General features: G+C 32.9%; 1 protein-coding gene and 1 long non-coding RNA gene across 10 annotated transcripts in view; both read right to left on the reverse strand.

The window, feature by feature from the left end:
• The window catches only part of LOC25483331 (uncharacterized), a 100,074-nt gene that overhangs the window by 39,573 nt on the left and 45,875 nt on the right, over positions 1–14,626 (reverse strand). The gene's annotated exons all lie outside the window — the stretch shown is intronic.
• LOC112422372 (uncharacterized) lies at positions 8,639–14,377 on the reverse strand. The gene is made up of 3 exons (XR_003012713.2): positions 13,950–14,377; positions 13,774–13,834; positions 8,639–8,860 (listed from the first exon to the last, which is right to left on the reverse strand). It is a non-coding gene; the product is annotated as an uncharacterized lncRNA (long non-coding RNA).

Below are 14,626 nucleotides of genomic sequence, written 5' to 3' on the forward strand. Positions count from 1 at the left end.
ATTCTGGCGTTTTAAAAATTGCCGAAATTTTGCCTGCCACAATGTTTAAAGCGGCATATTTTACGTAGCCGCCATGTTGTCCGCCGTTTTATACTTGGCTTAAAGTGGCGGTTATTTAATTGTATATAGCGGCAGTTTCAAATGCCATTATTTACATAATTGTGACAAAACCACTAGGTGTTTCTGGCATTTTTGACCGCCGTAACATGCAAAACGTACCGGCGGTTTTAACCGCCAGAAAGTACTCCTGATGTAACACCCCGTTACCTAAAAGTAATTAAATAACAAATAATTATCAGAGTATTTCACCAAACGGGTATGCTATCATTTAAACAGCAGCGGAATGTTATTCAACAACATCAAAAACAGTTAAATTCTCCAAAGCATCATCTTGGCATAAGCCTAACAACAATTTCAACCATCATAGGGCCATAACAACAAGATTCAAAATGAGATACATAAGGAATGAAATACAACAAATAAAACCCATCTCGAATGTATCAGAGCCCTAGACACGACATTGAGCCACCACCAACTACTCAGGATCACCTGCAAGTTACTCATAGGAAGGGCAACATTTTCAAGCAGAAGGGGTGAGATTCACAACAATAAATATAGATATTAAAATCTTCAATTGAATCTAACACCCTAATCAACAAACACATCATCTTGCAAACATATATATATATATATATATATATATATATATATATATATAATTCACAAGCAACAACAACATCATCAATATACCTCCATCACAATGAGTATATAAATACATATTCATCAACAACATCAATCATCAAGTAACAACCGCAATCAACAACTAAGACTCATGCAAATGACATGACAACACTACTAAGACACCACCTTAGACTTCTCAATGGATGCAATATGCATGTGGTACCAAACAGGACCGAAGCCCTCTCCGCTTTTGAATGGTTAAAGCATTCATCAGGACCGAAGCCCTCACCGCTGTTAAGCAACTAGTACTCCAGGACATGAGTCCTCTCCGCTGTTTTATGCATATGCCATGGACCTACTTGTGTATATCTACATACAACTGACCATGCAATGCAAACTCCATGTGACTCCACTTAAACAACATGTATGATTAATAGTTAAAACATACAATGCATTCCTTAACATCAATCAACAATCAACAGAGATTCAACAATTCAGAATTATGCACAATTAAATATAATTATGCTTAAACAACAGCACTCAATCATAACCATTCATTCAAGCACAACAGTACTCAGGAACTGTGGAACTCGCCTCGCGGGCACATCTACTCGCTATGGCGAGTTCACAAAAACACTAGCTCGCCATGGCGAGTTCAAGGCGAACTCGAGGCGAATGAAAATCATGTGCTCTCGGGAAAAATGACATTTTCTCACTCAAATCCCAATTCTAAGTTCCCTATTCATCTTTTTAACCTAAAACTTGTTCCAGTCTTCATTAATATCATCTAGGTACCTTAAACCATTCCCAAAACATCTTATAACAACTTTTCAAAAATCAAGTTTTGATCTGGGCTACTCGCCATGGCGAGTTGGTCTGCTCGCGAGGCGAGCTATGAAGTTGCTCACTCGCCATGGCGAGCAAGGCTACTCGCGAGGCGAGCGATGAACTTCTATACGGGCAGAAAACTGGTTTTTCCCAAAAATCCCATTTTTCTTCCAATCACTCCCCAAATCAGTTTACAGATGAGAAATGAATGTTTCTATGCAACCAAAACCAAATTCTAACATCAGAACATCAATATCTACCCCAAAAACCATTAATTCAATTTATACACAATTCTTCAATTTCACTCCAAAACCTGTTAAACTCAAAATCAGACTTTAAAATCTACACTATTGAAGTAAACCTCACCCTTACCTTAAATTTGCAGAAGAAATGCACAGCAAAAATCAACTCTTGGTTCTTCCTTGATTCTCTCTTGCTTTCTCCCAAAACTGGTTCTACGTGAAACTGATTCTAACTTCTCTGTATAACTTCCCACTCAAAAGTAACTCCCTTCTAATTACACTTAACTCCCCATAATTTCTATTAACTCCTATTAATTCCCCAAACACCAAAATAATTATTATTTCATACTTATTCTAATTATTATCAAATAAACCATATAATATAATAATACACCACATAAATCACCCAAAAATCACGCATATATATAAATATATACATATACTCCACATAAATCACCAAACATCATATATAAATATATATATATACTCCACATAAATCAAAATAATTAAATATAACAACTAGGGCGTTACACCTGAGACCTATGCTTGTAGTGGCATGTCCAACTGCCAGAATTTACTTCTGATATTTAATCATTGAGCTTCCACAATTGACATATAAAATGCCATAATGCTCAAAAAATTGAAATTATTTTATTTATAATATTATTATTTCATAGGAATATATAATTGTACATTTCTATTTTTTGAACAAAATTAAAGGACAAACAAATTTTGAACATTGTCATTGATATATTTATAATTCAACTCAAGTGGAGTTTGATGCAAATATCCAAAACAAGTCTCAAATATAAACAATTCTCCAAACATAAGGTTACACAAACCATTGCCACCATCTTTAGCTATTCTCAAAATAACAAGTTTCAAAACATAAAAATGACTAGACAACTGATGTCACTAAAATTAGGACTCTCATGCTCGACGTGCATTGCTTTCATCTGATGATCTAGTTATGTCATTGGGTGTTGGAGATTCATTTCCTACGTTTGATGCCTGCAAAAAATATTATAATTGTTAACTCATATTAAGCAAGATATTATTGCCAATTCAAGAACCTAAGCAAAGTAAAAGTTATTATGAAAGTAAAAGCTTGAAAGACAGTATTATCCAAAATCAATTTTTCATAATTGATGAATATAAAGATTGATGATGAAAAACTTAGAGAAATGCATTTAATTGATAAAAAATAAATTAGCAGTATTGATTTCATTAGCCCAATAACATTCAGATCCATTTTGTAAAATATCATCAAATAATATCAATGCTTCCAAAGCTTAATGTAGCGCCGGAACTACTCCAGAAAGACACATGCACAAAATCATAAATGCATCGAGTAGTTGTTATACCTGTTATGGATCATTGGGAAATAAGGCAGCAGCTAACTTTGGAGGTAGTGAACCACCTTCCTTCGCTTTAATGTAGCCAACAAGTGCTGTCATTTGAGCCTCCATAGTTGCAAGTTTTTGGTTCACCAATGCAGAACTGCCGCTTGAAGTACTACCACGAAAAGAGCTAAACTCCATACCGCTAAGTCGTGTGGTAGTATGCTTAAAAGCAATAGTAGGAACCACTCCCATGCCCATTCCTCGAACACGGCCAGAATGCTCTTTTCCAAATATCTTGCCAACAATATCATTTGGAGAAATTTCAAAATAAGCATTAGGGTTTTCAGCTATATAATTGCAAATTTTCTCCTACAAAACCAAATAATAAATAGATACAAACATAAACGTTTAAGATTGGTTATCCAAAATCCACCATGGAAGTGATTGGATTTACATCTTTTTGGAGTTCTGATGAAAAAGAACATAAAGGTTTAAAACGTCTAGTCTCTGCCCTTACCATGGGTCACAATACATTAGAAATGTACCTACCACGTATTGAGGACATTGTGATCAATTCTTTGGAGAAAATTTCTAGTATGAATCACCTAGTGGCGTTTTTGAAAGAGATGAAGAGCATTTCCTTTGATATCATAATTTCTATTATTATGGGCTCTTACAATAAACACATCCTTACCAAAATAGAGAATTCTTTTTCTTATGTTTTTGCTGCTTTATACTGTATGCACCTAAAAAAAACTAGTGTTTTCCGGCGGCTAAAAAATGTATGTTCTGGCAGTTTTAGCCAAATGATTCAAATGTTCCGGCGGCTACAAAAAGGCAAGTGACAAATAGTGAGGACAGAAGACGCACAAATGATTCAAATAGAACCTCTTAAGGTTCCACATAAGTTCAAGACAATGTTTTAAAGTTTTGAGCTATCACAACCCTTATAGGTCCAGAGATAATAATGAAATTGGGACAAAACCACAAAACCTGAATAATGCTAAAGTAATTTGTTGTCTTATGGTATCTGAAGAAATAATTAGTACATGAATATGTACAAGTTAATCAATGTACATATTTGATATTAATGAGTACATGATTTACATATAAACAATTAGCTATGCAAAATCAAACTATATTATTTCTTTAGGCGACACTTAACATCTCTATAGTGTAACACAGACTTTCAGGTATTTGTTATGAGTTGTTGCATCAGGGTCATGTTTTGTGTGCTAGCAATTTGGCAAAATCATGTCATCTTTGTTTAATAATACACATAAAAAAAACACTTGCACAAATAACATATTGAGAGCTTTCAAATAATTAATTTATTAAACTAAATTTCAAAACAAAAACAAAACAAAGATGAGGGTTATTCAAACAAAACAAAAACAAAAAAATCAAAAATGAAAACCAGAAAATCATCAATCATATAATCAAAACTGGACTTTATTATCAAAAGTGAATCTTATTAATCAACTAAAAAGAAGAATAATACAAAATGAGGGTTTGGGTATTTCAGAATCAGCAAATGAAGATGGGTTTGAGTCAAAAATTGAGGAATCCATGGGTTTGAGGTTCTAGATTAGGTTTTGAATCGAAAATATATCAATCATAAACATTATTTTCAATTCAATTTACATGATTATGAATGCATGAATCACAAAGAACACAAATTGACAGTTTACTGTCTCCACACTACAAATTAAAATTACTCATCAACACTTGTCAGTTTACTGTCTCCAGTTCTCGATCTGTTAATTAAAACTTACGCGAAAGCGAGATTAATTGATGCTGCTTTCTTGTTATTCGTTATATCAATGAATTAGGGTTTTGTGTCGGTTTATCGAGTTTTAATGCTTTGCTTCATGTTGCTCAGAGGTGTAATCGATTTGAAACGGTTTGGGAGGTTTATGGTTACACTTGCATGATTCAGAAAAAGTTTTACCCTAATGTTGTTACTCTCAGGATTGTGATTGATGCTTTTGTGAAGAAGGGTTGTTACAAAGGAATGTTGATATGGTTGATCGGATTAACGGGAAGAGAAATTCGCACTCACCTTTGGTTGTTGTTAATTCGAGTTTGATATTGAGAATTTTAGAAAAAGAAGGGTAAAATGAAGATGAAGGTGATTTAGTTAAGTTAGTTACATTGTTGCATAAGAATTTGATTGGTGATTCGGTTGCTTATTCCTTGTTTGTTCATATTAAAGTTAGGTTAGGGGATTTGAATTTTGCTTTTGAGATGTATAATGAGATGGTGAGGAGAAGTTTTAGTGAGAATTCGTTTGTTTACACGTCGTTTGTATGAGGGTTTGTGAAAAGGGACAGATTGAGGAGGCGATTGGATTGATGAGGGAAATGGAAGTGAAGGGGTTAAGGGCTTATGGTGAGACTTATGAACGTGTTACCGTTGGATGTGCGGATATATATAGGACGGTTGAAAGGAGTGTTGGAGTGTTTTTGAGGACATGCTGAGTGCTGGGTTTTTACCGAGTAATGTACTTTATTCACATTTGATACATGGTTATGCGAGTACAAGTCTATGTGTCCTGGATTGTCTGTTTATTCGTCGATGATTCAGTATTTGTGTTGTTTGGGAAAGAGAGATGATGATACTATGCAGAAGGGAAATGACGATATATAGTATGCATTTCAGATGGCAGTGCTTGTTATTATTTATGTAAAATTGCTGTTAGGTGTTTGTTTGTCTAATGACGACTGTGGCAATGTTCTTTTTTCGTTTTATCTGTTAATGTGTCATTGATTGAATTGAACCTTGTTTGCAATCTTACGATCAATATGCATCTATTTGAGATTATTATTTTAATTCACTTGATGCAAATTAGTGAAAGTTTTTGTTAATGAGTTTTGTTTTTCACATGTGCTCTGAAAAAACAAAGTGTTGTATGCATCAGAGACAATATATGTTTGAAACTTGGCTTAGAATGTGGATTGAGATGATATTTTACACATGTTATGTAGGTGCTTGTCAACATTTTACTCGATTGAATTTTTTTAATGAAAATTGTATCAAAAGATTATGAAGAAATTGTTAACATCTGTCTTCATACAGATCAAGCAGGGAGGTTCAAAGTTGTAGATATAGCCAACTGACTTTGAGCATCGCCAAGACTGTCATATTAGTGGAAGCAATAATGCCATATATATTCTTCTCAGATACACTTAGAGTGTGTTTGGATAGAGGGTTTAGGAGGGGAAGGGAGGGGAGAGTTTAGATTTCATTTTTAAATTACGGACACTGAAATGTTTTTTAAAGAGTTAATATATTAACATGATAAACGATCATATAATACTTCAATCATTCTTCATCTGCCCAATCGATACCTTTAATTGAAGGATATTCAGATATAATTTGTTTCAAAGCATTCCTTTTAAATCAACAGTGTTGAAACTCCCTCAACACGTAGAAACACCACCTAAAATGTCATGTTTGAATATGACAATTAACAAATATGTAACACAGTAAAAGAATCCTTCGACGCTACCCACCAGAGCAATGAGAGTAAAATTACAATAGAAGGTACTTGGCATGCAAGCCAATCAAATAACAGCATAAATAGAAAATAAAGAAAGTCTTTCAAACGCCAATATAAATAGCTCCTTGGCACAACTTCTCACATGTTTCTTGCGTCTGTGCATCATCGCAATCACCAAACACAAATACACAAATGGATGAGTAATCAAGTTTCATAAAGTATACTAATAAATTAGACAAACACATAAATAAATTAATTCAACTATTTCACAATGCATAAGTTTTCTTCCGAAGGACACATTATTGATCATATGAACACACATTTAATCACATGACACATGCATGCACAAATCCTGTAACACTTCGATTTCACTTGGTACCATCTAACTACAAAAAAATGGTAAGGAACGTGGTAGTATGCTCTTGTAAGAGACAAACACATTCAAGTCCTCATATACTTGCTCAACTCGACCCAAAATTCATTTACGCGACACGCAAAAATCCACAGTGGTTGCACGTAAGCTCCTAAATTAGGGATTTACCCACTAAACAACTTAGGAAAATTTCCTTCATTGTAGTCATATGATCTAACAAGTATGCCCTAACTATTAGGCACCACTAGTATATGTTCCCTTACACTTAAGTTTGTCAAACCCTACCTATATGATTACAATATAACCAACACTTTATTGAGTATTTGACCGTACAACACACCTCTCCCCCCTTGTTAGCCCAAATCACTCCGCAAATATAACACCATCATCAGTTAGAGACGGGTTATCTCAATTCACATATAGTACACAATGCATATTTCAACAAAATACTTCTTATTTACAACACATATTTAAAACACACATTTACATTATTCACACTCACATTGCACTATTATCAAATATTTTACCCACATATCACAATAGTACTATTCAAGTTCAAAACAACACTTAGCAGCAATATTCACATATAGAAAATTATACAACATCAATATCATTCATGTCAATGCATAATTCAACTATAAACGTAACAACCTATTAATGGGTCTAATTCCTTATTTTAATTCCTAATTTAACAAATATCACAATTAACTCATTAAAAGACTAAATACAGTTTGTTAGTTGGCCAACTCTAGAAAATGTGGGAATCATACTTGCCATTTGTGACATTCACTATTATACAAATAACTTAATAAAAAAATTCTCACCCTTATCTTAACCATATTATTATGTCCATTTATTGTTTTCAATTTTAATTAGTCATTAAATAAATCCTTGTAATGCTCGTTTAAAATTCAAATTCTTAATGAGGGTTTTTACCCTTACTATCTATACTATATCTCATTATATTGTCATATAAGGCATAGGATTATCCATCAACTAATTTATACTCTTATTGGACTTGAGATAAAATATAGGTCTTAAAGATGTAAGCATGGATATTTCCAGAGCTATCAACGAAGTTTTAGAAGTTTGTATAGATGTGTAATTACTTCTTGATTGCAATAGATACTCTCAGATGGAAAGAGGAGCTTGCTCAACTTATAGCCAAACACTTGGAATTCGGGTGGGGAAAGATTCAGTCTATATTGGGAAGAGTTAAGAGTAAAATAGCAACAATAATATGTATAGGGTGACTCAAGCCCTAATAATGCTCATTTAGTGACTCGAGTGGATCTATATGAGAGCATTGTTGTTATTATTCTTTTATCGACATGGTCGATCATAACAATGATTGTGTTATTTCACTTTTAATCATGTGGTTGTGTTTGTAGGAACATAGAAAGCTTACCATACTTACAAAAATTCAATCTCTAGAAGAACGAGCGAACACTTATGCAAGTTACACCTTGGAGGAAGATGGCAGTTGGGAAAGTTCTTTCCCCTCATAGAGTTCACATACTAAAATGTGTTCATTCTAGATTAGTGTAACACCCCGTTTCCCAAAAATCAATTAATTAATAAAATATGCATCAAAGTAATTACACAACGGGCATGTTACACGTCATTTCAAAATTTCTTAAAAAGAAAATAAAACTATTTAATCAACCACTTGATAAAAATGAAAACATAGCAGCGGAATGGTTTTCAATTCAACATCAGTCTATGGCATCAAAGGCCTAAACAACAATAAGTCGACCAACAAAAGACCACATCAACAAGTTCAAAATTTGATACATGGAAAGGAAAACAACAATAATATGAAAGACAGTTCCCATCCCACGTATCAGAGCCCTAGACACTTTGAGTCACCACCTCTAATAAGCCTCAATACCTGCAAGTTACACATACGAAGGACAACAATTCCAAGCAGAAGGGGTGAGATTCACAAAACAATAATAATAGATATATAAATCATCAAGTTAATTAAACAACATAATAAGCAACATATACTTCAACAATAATATTCATACTTCTTCAACTTTAATAACTCTTACTAAATCAACCAACAACGACAACAACAACTCGACCACAACAGCAATATCTCCCTCAACAACAACAACCACAACACAACCCACAACAACGACAATATCACCATCAACGACAACGACAACATCATCCACTACATCAACGACAACGAACAACGGGGTACTATTTTCAACTCATTGAATGACTAAGCATTCCGGGGCATAAGCCCCCAACAATTTGAATGATGAACGTTCCAGGGCATGAGCCCTCAACAGATTGAATGATTAACATTCCAGGGCATGAGCCCTCAACAGATTGAATGACAAGGCATTCCAGGGCATGAGCCCTCAACAATTGAATGACAAAACATTCCAGGGCATAAGCCCTCAACGGTTGAATGACGAGCATTCCAGGGCATGAGCCCTCAACGGTTTCCTAATCATGAAAGGACTCGACTTGTGTATATCAACATACAACTCAACTACGACAACGACTGTGCATAGTAACTTATGACTTACTCCCCAACTTGGCCAACATCAACAACCTATGGCTCCGTTACTTAGAACGACAACTTGCAACCTTACAACCCGAACCAACATCTTGTATAATCCAATTGAATGCATTTATGCATAAACCAACAATCAGCAGCAAATCATATTCAATTCAACAACAACATATAATAATAATAAGTAGCGAGACACAACAATAATAACCATCATATACAACGAGTAGGACTCATATCAACATCTTTCATAACATATAACTATCTCCTCATTTGTTCATCGACCTAAGTCGACGTCATTAAACACTACAAACATCCTCTCTGAATCTCCGTTTAATCAAGAATAACTTCTCTCCTACCTCAAGGGTCTACTCATATCATCACGTGCGACAAAAGATCGCAAAATCCTAAACAAGGCTTCTGAAATGGGACAACTCGCGAGGCGAGAGGCTCTACTCGCCATGGCGAGTTAGGGTAAAATACTCACCATTCCATTCTGACACCATTCCAAGTTCAATCTCATTCTAAAACTTTGCCTAATCATTAAGGTACATGTTCAGGCCCTCATAAACACCCAAGGTTAAACTCACAGCTCAAAAACACAGAATCTTGCAAGCTCTCTGCCCACACTCGCTACGGCGAGTAAACTTGTTCGCCATGGCGAGTTGCGAGGTGCAACTCGCGAGGCGAGTAACTCCTGCTCGCGAGGCGAGCCATGATCTTCATCACTCGCTATGGCGAGGATCATCACTCGGGAGGCGAGCGATGAATAACAGTGCGGCCAGGTTACAATTTTTCTCAAAAATCCACCCAATCCCATGGTTCTAACCTTAAAACTGATTCTAAACATCAATATATGAAACATCTAAGGTCTGTTCATCATTTCTACATCAATTCACCCTAATTCCATCATTTAATCATCAATTCTCAATCATAACCCTAATTCCCAATTCTCCAAATTTGTTCATAATCTTTATTAAAACAGAATCAGAATTATATAACTAAAATCATTGTAAGTTAGCCTCACCCTTACCTTAGATAATCGAAATCGCAGCCCTTCTAGGTTCTCTTCCCTTTTCTTGACTCTTCTCCTTTTTCTCTGTTGTACGTGAAAACTGCTTCTCCCTTCTATTTTCTATTTCTTAATAAATATAACCTCTCAATATTCCTTAACTCTTCTTAATTCTATTAAATTCTAATTTAACCCCCAAACTCCAAAATAAATCCTAATTCTCACTTATTCTATTAAATACTAAAAATAGCCATTTAATAAAATACACCACACCACAAATCAACATAAATGATTTAAAAATCATATAAAGGACTTTAAATCAACCAATAATAATTAAATAAAATTGGGGCGTTACAATTAGGATGACATAATATAAAGTTGTCTATAAGAGCAAATGCAAGATAAGACTCCACTATAGGGGTTGTGCCCCTTTTTGATCATCAAGAAAGACAAGAAGTTGATGCTTAGGTTGCATTCCCACACTATTCTACACTAATGGCCACAATATATTCCATGTGTGTCAACTTTGATTCACTGCTAAAAAAGTAAAAATTAGTGAGAGAATTTTAGAGAGGGAAAACGTGAAATCCCTCTCTAATTTCGTAATTAAATTTTGCGACTAAGGAATTTGTGAGAAATTTAATTTTTTTCCATCACTAATTTCCCTCTCTAATTTTACTTTTTTTAGTAGTGGTTGTATGTTATGTTGTCATGTTTGGTTAACTTAGATACATTATATTTGCATTTGTATCAACTAACTAATCAATAGTATATATATAAAGTAAGATATTTATGCCACGTGTCACTTCCACGTTTATTCGCTATATTTTTATTTTAGTCTATTTTTTAAAACCAATATTTAATTTGGCATAAATATCTCAACAAACATTTTATCTTATCTATTAAATATTTTACTTAACTTTTTCATTGAATTCCAAATATTTTATGTAACAGAAATATCTTAACAGATTACATACGATACCATTCGACTATAAATCATCAATCAATAGTAAATATATAAAGTAAGGTTTTTTAAGTCACGTGTCACTTTCACGTTTATTCGCAATATTTTTATTATTTTTCGATTTTTTAAAACCAATATTTGAATTGGCATAAATATCTCAAAAAAACTTTTGATCTTATCGAGTTTCTACTTGCACCCTAGTTAATCATGGTTGCACCCCAAAATGACAAAATTACCCTTTCATAAAATTTGATTTTCAAAAAGCCTATTCCTTCTTTTTTGGTTACACCCAAAACCCCTCTTCCAAAACCATAATTCTCCAATCGATCGATTGTGTTCTTCGAAGATTTTCAAAACCATACTTTCTCACGTCCATTCATGATTTCAAAGAAAATTCGAAGCAAATCAAGTTAGCAAGTGTTGTTCTTCAATCGATTGTGTTTTTCTTGTTATGGGTTCTCAGTTCTGCGATTTTGTGTTTTCCTTGTTCTGTGATTCACAGTTCTGCGATTTTGTGTTCAATTTGCGTTTTTCTTGTTATGGGTTAGCAAGTTTTGTAAAATTATTTCTCCCAATTTCTAGTTTCAATTTTTTTCCTTCAATTGCACTGATGCACTGTACGATTACAGTTTTAATTTACATTGGCAAGGTTAACTTAAATTCAGTTTAAGTATGTTCATGTAAACTCAGTTTAAGTAGGTTCATGTAAACTTAGTTTAAGTAGGTTCATGTAAACTTTTAAACTGAATTTAAGTTAACCTTGCCAATGTAAATTAAAACCGTAATCAGTGCATCAGTGCAGTTGAAGGAAAAAAAATTGAAACTAGCAAATAGAAGAAGAAATTCACTTACTTATATCCAATTGAGTATGGATGAAAAATATTTTGATTCACTCTTTAATTTTCATGGAGATTGATATTGGACATCAAATTGTTTGATCGATCGCTTTGTGGGGTGAAAGAGGGTGAAACTCACTGACAACGTATAAAATTAGGGTTTTAAGAAATTTATATAAAAGGACAATTTTGGTATTATAAAAAACTTTTAAGAAAATTTGGGTGTAACCAGAAAAACATGGGGTGTAAATAGAAAAATTCTTATCTATTTAATATTTTACTTAACTTTTTCATTAAATTCCTAATATTTTATGTAACAGAATTATAACAGAAATAACACAAATTCCTAAAAGTTAATTTTATTCTATATGTGTTAATATTTTTACTAAATCTAATTAATTTTATCTGTATCTGCATCTATAAATTTACGAGTATTTATAATATGATATATTTTATTATATTTGTGTGTATTTATTAAGATATTCATCATATATCAATCCGTGATAAATTTTATTTGCAGATATCATACATATAATTTTTTTATCTTCTTGAATATGTCTAACCCGGGCAACGTCGGGTAAATACACTAGTGGGTAATTAAAATATCATTAATTTTGAAAGTAAAATTTTATTTGATATTGTTTCAGGAGGTTTGATAATTGTTTATCCATTATTCCAAATACACTAGAGGGTAATTAAAATATCATTAATTTATAGGGATGAAATTAAGCAAATGAAAATAATTTAGAGTGACCAAAAGCAAAATTAAATCATTTTAGAGGAATTCAAAACATATTATAATTAATAGCTTCAATTAAGTATATTACATTTAACCAATAAAGAAGTTAAAGATATAAATTTCAACCAAAAGTTAAAGATATAAATAAACATGTAAAATAAAAATGTCTAAATTAATTTAAGAGGCTTAGCCAAGGTATTGAGTTCGACCAACATCATGTTGGGAGAGTTGGCAACATGAATATCTTGAGCAAAAGAACTCTTTTTGATCAATGGGATCACCCATTTGAGAGGTAGCGTTTACCAAAAAAAAATAAAAATCTTTGATGAATTGTTGTTATATACATGATTAGTCTCATAGCAAATCTAAAGGGTCAAATGCGGTCAAAGATCATCACTGGATTAGGAAAAAAAAATCTTGAGTACAAACTCGAACTTTGACATGCAATTTTAAATCTACTAAAAGATAAGTACTTAACATAATAATATAAAACATAACAATACAAACTTTTAAAGTATTGAACAACTTATAAAATGTTACTCCGTATTTAAGTATTTTAGCAACTTATAATTAGGACAAAAAAATTGCGTTGTAATTTAGGGACAAACAAGAATTTTAGTTTTTATCAAGTATCTTGTCCTCTTAACAGTTTTAAAATAAAATAAAATAGATTAAATTATTATAAAGAAAGATCATTAGGCCTTTACCATAGAATGTAGCTCTTACCTGCAAGATTATGAATCAACAACGGAACAACCGGTGCTATTGATGATGCGATATAACAAGACTGATATGCAAAGAAGAACAACAACGAAATATTAAAACAAACTAAAAATCACATTGAAATTTTACTCACTATTTTTACTCTCTTAGTGAAGGAAAATAAATTAATTAATGCGTACCTACTACTCTCTATTAGTTGAAGAAACTCCAATCTTTGAAATCTTTGAAATGAACAGTGAGAAAACTTTCCTTCACTATTTTTGTGTTTTGTTTTCTGAATGACAATGAGCAACGGTATTTTTTGTTTCAGCTCAAGAGCAATAAACTCTAAAATGGGTTTCAGGAATTGATGAACTATGTTTGGTAGTACTGTTTTTTTGTTTTTTTTTTGTTTTGAAGAAATGTTTGGTACTGTTATAAACATAATAATTCAAGGAGTCGTACTGTCACTGTATCGTCGGCAAGTGGTGCACACTCTTTCATAAATAACTTTAATAATTCAACAACTTTAATAATTCAATAACTTTAATCTACTATAGATAGATATAAGAAGATCAATCACCACCAAATCCTTTAGATCATGTGCAATGGAGGTGTTGAACGAGACTTTCAGCATGTGGTAGTAGTGCAATGATGCGTTGAGTTTTATTGAAGGATGATGTAGTAGTACAATAGAGTGTAAAGCAGCAGGCGCGGAGAGAGAAAGTTGATGAGAGGATTAACTGTTGACATGTGTCTGTTGCTGATTGGCTCTCAGGATTTTTTTTCATCTTAATAATTTCAACTCAATTATTCCATTGCAAATTAAAATTTTAAAATTTTATTTTTTACCAAAATTCATGATTTTTTTTTTGTC

The sequence above is a fragment of the Medicago truncatula genome, chromosome 1 (genome assembly GCF_003473485.1).
Source record: "Medicago truncatula cultivar Jemalong A17 chromosome 1, MtrunA17r5.0-ANR, whole genome shotgun sequence".
In the NCBI taxonomy this organism is placed as follows: domain Eukaryota; kingdom Viridiplantae; phylum Streptophyta; class Magnoliopsida; order Fabales; family Fabaceae; genus Medicago; species Medicago truncatula.